Below are 10443 nucleotides of genomic sequence, written 5' to 3'. Positions count from 1 at the left end.
GAGAGATGGCTCAGCGGTTAAGAGCATTGCCTGCTCTTCCAAAGGTCCTGAGTTCGATTCCCAGCAACCACATGGTGGTTCACAACCATCTGTAATGAGGTCTGGTGCCCTCTCCTGGCCTGCAGGGATACACACAGAACATTGTATACATAATAAATAAATAAATATTTAAAAAAAAGAATCATAGCCCAATGGATGCAAACAGAGAGCCCAGAAAAACTAAAGCGTGTGCAGTGAGCAGGGGAAGAGGTTGCTAAGAGGATGCACAGGAGAAGGGAGGGTCTTCTCAATTCATGATCCTAGAAAGTTAGATGGAAAACAAGATTTTGTTAATCCATTTTATCTTTTATTTTATTAATTGTTTTTATTGAACTATATATTTTTCCCACTCCCCTCCTTTACTCTCCCCTTCTCTTCTACCCTCACCCATGGTCCCTATGCTCTCAATTTACTCAGGAGATCCTTTTTTTGTTCTACTCTCCATGTAGAATAGATCCATGTATGTCTCTCTTAGGGTCCTCTTTGTTGTCTAGGCTCTCTGGGATTGTGAATTGTAGGCTGGTTTTTCTTTACTTTATGTCTAAAAGCCACTTATGAGTGAGTACATATAATATTTGTCTTTCTGGGTTTGGGTTACCTCACTCAATATATTTTCTAGATCCATTCATTTGCCTGCAAATGTCAAGATGTCATTTTTTATTCTGCTGTGTAGTACTCCATTGTGTAAAGGTACCACATTTTCCTTATCCATTCTTTGATTAAGGGGCATTTAGGTCGTTTCCAGGTTCTGGCTATGGCAAATAATGCTGCTATCAACATAGTTGAGCACATGTCCTTGTTGTATAATTGAGCATCCTTTGGGTATAAACCCAAAAATAGTATTGCTGGGTCTTGAGGTAGGTTGTTTCCTAATTTTCTGAGAAATTGTCATACTGATATTCAAAGTGGCTGTACCAGTTTGCACTCCCACCAGCAATAGAGGAATGTTCCCTTTACCCCAAATCCTCTCCAGCATAAGTTGTCATCAGTGTTTTTGATCTTGGCTATTCTGAAAGGTGAAAGATAAGATCTTAGAATTTTTTTGATTTGCATTTCTCTGATTACTAAGGATGTTGACATTTCCTTAAGTGTCTTTGTCTTTCAGTCATTTGAGATTTGTCTGTTGAGAGTTCTCTGTTTAGGTCTGTACCCCATTTTTATTGGATTATTTGTTCTTTTGATGACCAATTCCTTGAGTTCTTTGTATATTTTGGAGATCAGCCTTGTGTCTGATGTGGAGATGGTGAAGATCTTTTCCCAATCTGTAGGTTGCCATTTTGTCTTATTGACCGTGTCCTTTGCTTTACAGAAGCTTTTCAGTTTCAGGAGATCCCATTTATTAATTTTTTTCTCTCAGTGTCTTTGCTGCTGGGGTTATATTTAGAAAGTGGTCTTCTTTGCCAATGCGTTCAAGTGTACTTCCCACTTTCTCTTCTATGAGGTTCAGTGTGGTTGGTTTTATGTTAAGTCCATTGATCCATTTGGACTTGAGTTTTGTGCATGGTGATAGATATAGATCTATTTTCATTCTTCTACATGTTGATATCCAGCTATGCCAGCACCATTTGTTAAATATGTTTTCTTTTTTTCCATTTTATATTTTTTGCTTCTTTGTCAAAAATCAGGTGTCCATGGGTGTGTGGATTGATATCTGGGTCTTCAGTTTGATTCCATTGGTCCTCCTGTCTGTTTTTATGCCAGTGCCAGGCTGTTTTCAGTACTGTAGCTCTGTAGTAGAGTTTGAAGTCAGAGATTGTGATGCCTCCAGAAGTTTCTTTATTGTACAAGATTATTTTGGCTATCTGTTTTTTTTTTATTTCTAGGCAGAGCGTTTCCCTGGATAGTGACTACACGGAGTGGTTTATGGCCTCTACCAAGGCTTGCCTAATCCCACACCCACACTATAAGCATGTAGCCAGCTTCTAAAATATAGCTTATTTAAATTGTGCAAGTTTTGAGTCTCTTCTACTTTTTTATCTGAAAGAATAGTTATATCATTAGTTATCACTCAAATCATAATAAAGCATGTGTAAAATATAAAGTTCTTCTGCTGAAATATAGTGAGCAAATGCTAGGCTGTGACAGTATGTTCATGTGCTGTGGGATAATGCTCTTGTACACTATAAAGATTTGTCACTCATATTCATTTAATAAAAGCTGATTGGCCAGTAGCCAGGAAGAAAGTATAAGTGGGGGTCACCAGACTAGGAGGATTTTGGGAAGAGAAAAGGCAGAGATGCAGTTGCCAGCCAGACACAGAGGAAGCAAGATAAGAATGCCAGGTACCAACCCACATGGCTAAGCATAGATAAAAATTATGGATTAATTTAAATTGTAAACACTAGTTAGTAATAAGCCTGAGCAATAGGCCAAACAGTTTATAATTAATATAAGCCTCTGTGTGTCTATTTGGAACTAGAAGGCTGTGGAACTGGGCAAGACAGAAACATCCGTCTACATTCATGATATTGGTAATTTTCCCTAATAACTTGGAAATGAAAGCCAGCAGCTCCTACATATTCAGAAGGAAACTTTCATACTGGTATACTACAAGCTGCCAAAAATAATATATTTTTCTTTTTTGAAAAGAGATTCTTTTCTCATACAATATATCCTGATTAGAGTTTCCCCTCCCTCTACTCCTCCCAGTTCCTCCCCCACCTCCTCTCTCCTGTGGATCTGCTCCCTTTCTGTCTCTTTAAGTACAGGCTTCTAAGAGATAACAACTAAACATGATAAAAATAAAATATAATACTATGAAGAAAAAGCTATCATGTTGAAGTTGGACATGGCAACCCAACAGGAGTAAAGGAATCCCAAGAGCAGGCACAGAGTTGGAGACTCACTGGTTCTCACAGTCAGGTGCCCCATAAAAATCCTAAGCTAATAGCTATAGTGTATATGCAGAGAACCTGATGCAACCTGTGTAAACCCTGTGCTTGCTGCATCAGTCTCTGTGAGCTCATATGAGCCTTGTTTCGTTTTTAGAGGGCTGTGTTCTCCTGGTGTTCTCCATCCCCTCTGGCTCTTAAAATAGTTCTGCCTCCTCTTCCACAGAATTCCCTGAGCTGGGAGCAGCGGGGACAGATTGATGGAGACTTTCAATTTAGACTCTACCTGCATAAGGTCTGGGTGCTGCCAGAGGAAGCCTCTCTGATGATGGCTGGATAAGGCACTGGTCTATGAGTACGGCAGAGCATCACCAAAGATCGCTTAATTGTTTTCTCTTTCTTTCCTTTTTTCATGTAGGGTTTGATTTTTACCCTAGGTCTCTGCGCTATCTAGTCTCTGGTTCTTGGTTACTCAAGGAGAGCTGGTTCTGAGTTCCTTCTCGTGGAGCCGGCCTTAGGTCAAATCAGCATTGGTTGGCTACTCCCACAAATTCTGTGTCACCATTTCCCTAGCATATTTTGTAGGTAGCACATATTGTAGCCCAAAGGTTTCTGCGGCTAGGTTGGTGTCCACGTTTCTCTTTGGTGGCCTGCAGAGTACCTTCCCTCACCAAGGAGACTAGAGTAGGAGTGAGGACTCCATTCAGGCACCAGCTCGGCTTCTCCAAAGAGTTCTGCAGGTGCTGTCCTTGGCAATGGGGCCCCACTGTGAGTTTGCAGAGAGGATCATTTTGTCTTAGTGTACAGCTTGGATTATTTGTGGATTTCCATGGTAGTCCCCTGGCCAACAACTCAACTGAATGCAACCTAGTCCCTCCAGTAGGAGCCTCAAAAAGGGAAAAACTCGTAGAAAGATATTCAAAGCAGTTTGGAAAATTGGAATTTATTAATGCCTTTCTGGGAAATTTTGACTTTCCAACATGTTGCGATTTCTCCACGTGTATGATGGTTTCATAGTTTTGCCTTCACACACCCTCAATGTCTATTAAATGTTGGAAATTAATACTAGCACTCCCCCTAGTGGTAGCATTTGTCATTAACCTACATTATAACTTCAAAACTGGCTTCCTACTCCCAACTATTTCTCTCCAACTTCCTCCAAAAGCCAGATAGCCGACCAGCAGAATGAGCCGCACGATCCTAAAGCAGTTCACTAGCTTTGCTTGGTCTTTCTGGGAGCTCCGACAGTCAGTTGACTAATCACTGCGCTAAGTTCATTATGTGCTATGAGATACAAGAACAGCCTGACAGCTAAGGAAAGATAGGCAAAATAATCACAGCTCAGTATAAAAAGGGTTATCACAGGGAAATAAGCAGCCAACAAACCAGAGGTAAAAGTCTTCCTGACAGGAAATTCAGAGAAAAGTACCTGAGCTTCAGTGGGTGCAATTTCTGCCACGTGGAATACGCGGTTTCTGTGTGGAGAGGCGTGATGCTGTTCTGTGATGCACCTTGGGTAGCAGCCCTGTGGAGAGAACCTGCGAGCCTGGAGCTGTGAGGCCTTCCAGTCCCCTGGAAGGGAACCTGAAAGCAGATTCTTCCTGAGCCGATCCTCGAGATGACTGCAGCTCTGGGCAACACGTGTAATGGGGACCTTCTGAGCTAAGCTTGCTTCTGGGCAGCTCAGATGGATCTGTCCATGTTCCTTGCTGGATCCCGCAATGAACAAACTGTTATGCTGTTCGTCAGTGTTACAGAATTCTTGTGGTTCCATTTAAATTCCGCACACAACATTTTGCTGAGATTTGTCGCTGATTAAATAAGGGTGCCACTAAGCATGACAAATTCGAGGGAGCGGGCTGAAGGGCTGTGAAGGAAGAACAGGAGGCTTGCAGCACAAAGAACCTGCATCCAGTTTGCCAAAGTTAGAAGAGGTAAGCGGTAATCTGAAACCTGAGTGATTAGGAAAATTGCATTTTCTTGATATGTCAATATTAAAGTAACTGTATATATGCATCTAAAGATGAAAAATTTAACCTTTATTCCAGAGTCTAATCAAGACCAGGACACGAACCTCCCCAGGCAATTATTAACTGATAATAACAATGAACTGAACAATGTCCCCAAGTTCAGAATTCTATTCACTAGTAATAATAGAAAGGAAAATTACAGAGTCCAAATTTTATCAAATACCTAAAGCTGCCAAAGCAGTAGCTGATGATAAATATGAACTTTGTAATCAAACAGACTTCAAATCTAGCTCTTGCTCCACTAAGCAAACATGTTACCTACATTGCTGTATTTTAGATATGAAAGGCCTCATGCTCAGAAGAGATAGGTAAGTCTCACTAAGCAAAAGTAAGGAACACTTTTATATAAGTTAAAAATATAAACAGAAAAAAAAACCCTTAAAGTAGGCACTCATCCCATTATAAGATTAACCCGTGAAAGACACAACTTCTCTTTTCTCTTGAGATGAGATAGCAGGAACAAAGGTCCCTGGTTAGGAATTCAATAGAGTCCTTGCCAGAATGGGCACTTCAAAGTCTATTTTCTGGGAATCAGAGACCTGCCACTGAAGGGTAAATAGCTCCAGTCTAAGGCAGAAAGTCGTTTAACCTGGATAAAATCACTTATAGACTTAAGACATAGTGGCTTCATGCTATTTATGTGGTAAACTGACCTCTCTTTTCTTCCATGTAGCCTTATATCATATATTCTCTATGAATTGGTGATTACCCTGGGGTTAAAAGTGCATGCATATTATATACACAAACCTATTCCATTATTAATTTAACCCTTGAGAGAGACATGTCTTCTCTTTTCCCTTGAGACTGAGACAGAAGGAACTGATGTTCCCGGCTAGGAACTCAATAGAGTCCTTGCCAGAGTGGGCACTTCAAAGTCTATTTTCTGGGAATCAGAGACCTGACACTGAAGGGTAAATAGCTCCATTCTCTACATTCTGGATGGCACAAGGGAGAAAATCACTTAACCTGAATAGAACGACTTACAGACTTATGGAAGCCACATAGTGGCTTCATGCCACTTAGGTAGTAAACTAACCACTCTTTTCTTCCATGTAGTGTTATATCACACATTCTCCAAGAATTAATGATTATCCTTGGTTACAAGTGCATGCATATTATGTATGTACAAAAAATGACAAAATCAGTCTATGGATGAAAACAAAACCAAAAAAAAAGATTAGTCTTCAAACTGGAAGAAACATTACCTAGAAGAACCAACATAGAAAACACAGTCCTAGAACCTTTGGACCAGGACCACAGAGCTACCACTCACAGATTATACTGTGCTCGATAGATATTGGGTAAGTAGATGATAGATAGATAGAGATAGATAGATAGATAGATAGATAGATAGATAGATAGATAGATAGATAGATAGATGATAGATAGATAGATAGATGATAGAATTTAATATTAGATTCTTAATCTCACCCTGAAATTCTATTGCTATTTTGAATAGAGCTTTGGGGAACTTAAAGACTTAAGTAAGCAGGTAGATGCAGTGAGTGACATTTCTAAGCTTGGGTTTCTCAAGGATACTGGCGTATAGCTACAGAGAATGACTGGGACAGGTTCAGGGAGTCAGATACGGATGTGCAGCTTCAGAAAATAAGGCAAGAACTAAAGGGCATCCATGGAGACATTCTCTGGAGAGCTTGCCTCTCGACTCTTCAAAATAGTTTCTATTTCTTCACATTTTCTTCAGCCCTCTGCAAATCTATTGACTTGAGAAAGTGAAATAATATTGGCGAGAATCTTGACACAGCACAGAACTCATGTGCTGATAGTGTTTAAAAGCAGCAAAGGGTTTGATTTTCCCCGGGTCCCAGCTCCCTGGTCTTTTGCCCCATCACAGCTCACTCAGGCCTGTTCTAGTTTCCCTGTGCTCATCTCTGAGTGCTGCTACTGTTGCTATGCCTCTCCCCCTCTCCCCCCAAGTCAGAGGCCAAAACTTCATCCTTCTGTGTTATGAACAACGATATCATTATCTTAATGCATGTGTGAGTGTGTTTGTGGGGGAAGTGGTGCAGGCACAGGTGTGTGCAGCTGGAGGACAGAGAGCATCCTCAAGTGTCATCTTTAGAGCACTGTTCACCTCCTTGACCTTGAGATAGGGTCTCCCACTGAGCTAGGCTCCCTAGGCAGACCAGGCTAGCTGGCCACTGAGCCCCAGGGGGCCTTCTGGCTCTGCTAGTACAGTGCTGAGATCACAAGCAAATGCCACCATGGCCAGCACAGGCCTAAAATATGGTTCTAGGAATCAAACCCTGGTCCTCACATTTGCAGGACCCTTCAACACAGCAGTGGCTTTATTCTGGAAACTTCATCTTACACTCACTTTCAAAGAAGTCATTGAAAACAGGGCATAGTCGTGCTTTAATCTCAGCACTCAGGAGGAAGGGCTAGGCAGATGGATCTCTGTGAGTTCAAGGCTAGTCTGGTCTACACAGTGAGTCCCAGGACAGCTAGGGCTACATAGTGAGATCCTCTCTGAAATTAAGAAGAAAAGAAAACAAAAACAGTAATGGAAATGAAGCAAAACCATAAGTACATGGGAAGATGCATTAATGCCTACTGTGTTAATGCTTACTATGATCCCAAGGCACAGGTACAACTTAGTCATCATTTACAGAGTACCTGGTGCTTTCCAGAACTCTGAAATTCTCTAGGAAGGACATATAAAATGCCATCTCAATCCTAATGACATGCTACTATACCCACAGACCATCCCTCGCTCATTCCACATCACCTCAGTAAAACATGAAATCAGCTGGGGCTCCTGTGGCTATCTCAGTGTGCCTAACAAGCAAGCCAGGACAGAGTGGAGAAGACAAAGCCTGTACGTCTGAAGGATAGCTCAGAGTTTAGTAGGCAAGACAGCTGTGGGACAGCTCCAGGCAGAGCAGCACAGAAGCAAGAGGGTCAGAGGAGGATGCAGAGAGCACCGGGGAGCAAGACAAATCAGGAACTGAAGGGAAAGGGTCAATAGTGTTTAGTGTGTAGATAAGTGTTCGTGAACACCTGAGTGAGTTCTGAGGTTGATTTGGGAAGATTTAGAGAGTTCTGGATGCTTCTACCAGAAAAGGTATCTGATTTTTTAAAAACTAGAAAATGAGAGATAAAGGTTTTTTTTTTAAGAAACTATTAATAATATAAATGTAGTGCTTTGAAACAGCGACTGCAGACAGAGCTGTGCCAGCAGGAGGCTCCTTGTCAAGATTACTACAACAGTGTAAACAAGAAATAATGAGAAGCCTATCTGCAGATTAGTAACAGTGGGAAGAGGAAATGAAAGGGGGTCACGGAGCTTGTCAGTGCTGTAGAGAATGGCCAGGGGAGCTTTGGAACCCTGAGAAAAAGAACAGACACTCCTGTCAAAACAGAAGTAAGAGCCGGGCGATGGTGGCGCACGCCTTTAATCCCAGCACTCGGGAGGCAGAGGCAGGCGGATCTCTGTGAGTTCGAGACCAGCCTGGTCTACAGAGCTAGTTCCAGGACAGGCTCCAAAGCCACAGAGAAACCCTGTCTCGAAAAACAAAAAAAAAAACAAAACAAAAAAAAAAAACAGAAGTAAGAGAGCCGTTTTCATGTTTGAAAAAAGGAGACCGGTTGTTGTGTGAACATAAAGACTTAAAGTAGAGATGTCTAAAAGCAATTAGCATGTCCAGCCTAAAGCACCAAGGAAGCTGGGAAGGAGGAAGGAGTGAGAGAGGAAGGAGGGGGGGAAGAAGGAGGGAGGGATGAAGGAGGAAGGAAGGAAGAAAAGTAGGTGGAAGGAAGGGCCACAGTGATGAACATGGAGGTGATAAAGGCTAGAAAAACTCACAGCTACAGAAAAATTTTATAAAAGGTTAGGTATTTGGAAGGTTTGGTTTGTTTGATTTTGCAAGGAGACTACTAATAACCTTAAAGATGTTTAAGTAGAAAGATAAATGTTAGGAATAGTCCTAAAAATGAGCCTCTCCACCGACACAAATAATCCCAATCAGACCAAATTAAAAGATATCCAGGTTTAATTTGACGTCTGCGCTCTCAGGTGGCCCGAGGAGGGAGGGTACAGAAAGACGACAAGACCACCGAAGAGGAAGAGGGAAGACCACGTGTTTATTTTCTAAAAAGCAGTTTAAATAGCCTGTGGGAGTGGTCTTGACCTTTCCTGGGGAGGGGTCAAGATTTGATGGGCTCAGGGGGAGGGAGCTTCCAAAGATGGAGGCCAGAGGCAGGGATTACAGTAAAGATGGAACCCAGTGAATTACAAAATGAAGAGTGGGTAGTGAGAAAGTGGAATAGGCCAGGAATGGTATAAAATTAAACAAACCAGCACTCGGAAGGCATAGGCAAGCAGATCTCTTGAGTTTAAACCAGCCTGGTCTACATACTGAGTTCCAGGACAGCCAGGGCTATGTAGAGAGACCCTGTCACAAGCAACAACAACAACAAAAAAAAAAGCATGTGGAAGAGAGAGAATACGCTATACTTTGGAAGGTTGAATAAGCTACCATTATTCAATATTAAATCACTGAAGTCAAGAAGAGCTGGTGAATGCTATGGGAACACAAAGAAGACTGGCATAGCTAAACAGAAGCACACCAACAAGGGATGGTGGCACAAAATAGATTAGACTTCTAATACACAGAATACAGAATTTTTTTTAGAATGCAGAGTTTGTACATGATCAAAATGTAAAATATGTAAAGTAGGGTTAGAGAGATGGTTCAGCAGGCAAAGACAATTGCCTCCAAGCATGCCCACGTCAGCTCAGTTCCCAGAGCTCATTGCGGTTAAGAAAGAGAACTGAGCCCTTCAGATTCTCCTAACCTACACACTCACACACACACACACCAACACACACTCAAACACACACACTAATACACACACTCAAACGCATTCATGTACACACTCACTAAATGTAGTAAACAATTTTAAATATGTAAAACAAAAAGTACTATAAAAAATAAAAACTGCATAACAATGATCTTTACAAATCTCTCGGGATCCAATTAATAATAAGCAGAGTGACCTGAATCCAGAACACCAAACTGTTGATCCTCAGCGACGGTCAGGGAAACAAAGATCACACAATCACGTGTCCTTGCACCACCATAGATCAGATTTAAGTCTGGTGACTCTGAGCCTGAGTCTCCACACCCTGTCACTCAGAGGTCCAGTCAGTTTGTAAACATGAGTCGCTCTGTTCCCAGAGCAGCCCAAAGTGTGATCAATCAGGATGGAGTCAGAAGACACAGCGAGACTACAGAGGCAAAGCCAGCCAGCTGTGGAGCAGAACTTTAAAGTAAGACACAGCAGGAGGAACTTGGGGGACAGCGAACTCTTCCACTCACCCTCTGGAGTGATGGATATATGATTTTTTAAATTGGACTAAGGTCATAAACTTAAAGATAAAATATAATTTTGAAAAGTTGAGTTGGTCGTCAGTTGGAGACGTCCCTTTTCCCAACCAGCCATCATGTGTTAGTTACTCTGCCCCTCAGCACCAGAGCTCAGAGCCCCAGGTCAGGCAGGCTCTAAGCACTGGTCCTCAG

The 10443-nt window shown here is 41.9% G+C and overlaps 1 long non-coding RNA gene across 1 annotated transcript in view; it reads right to left on the bottom strand.

The window, feature by feature from the left end:
• LOC142854866 (uncharacterized) overlaps positions 1 to 10443 on the bottom strand; it is a 226639-nt gene that overhangs the window by 191115 nt on the left and 25081 nt on the right. The gene's annotated exons all lie outside the window — the stretch shown is intronic.

Source organism: Microtus pennsylvanicus, chromosome 7 (assembly GCF_037038515.1).
Source record: "Microtus pennsylvanicus isolate mMicPen1 chromosome 7, mMicPen1.hap1, whole genome shotgun sequence".
Taxonomy (NCBI): Eukaryota; Metazoa; Chordata; class Mammalia; order Rodentia; family Cricetidae; genus Microtus; species Microtus pennsylvanicus.
Note: the sequence above shows the minus strand (reverse complement) of the source record. Positions and strands in the feature narration are given on the sequence as shown.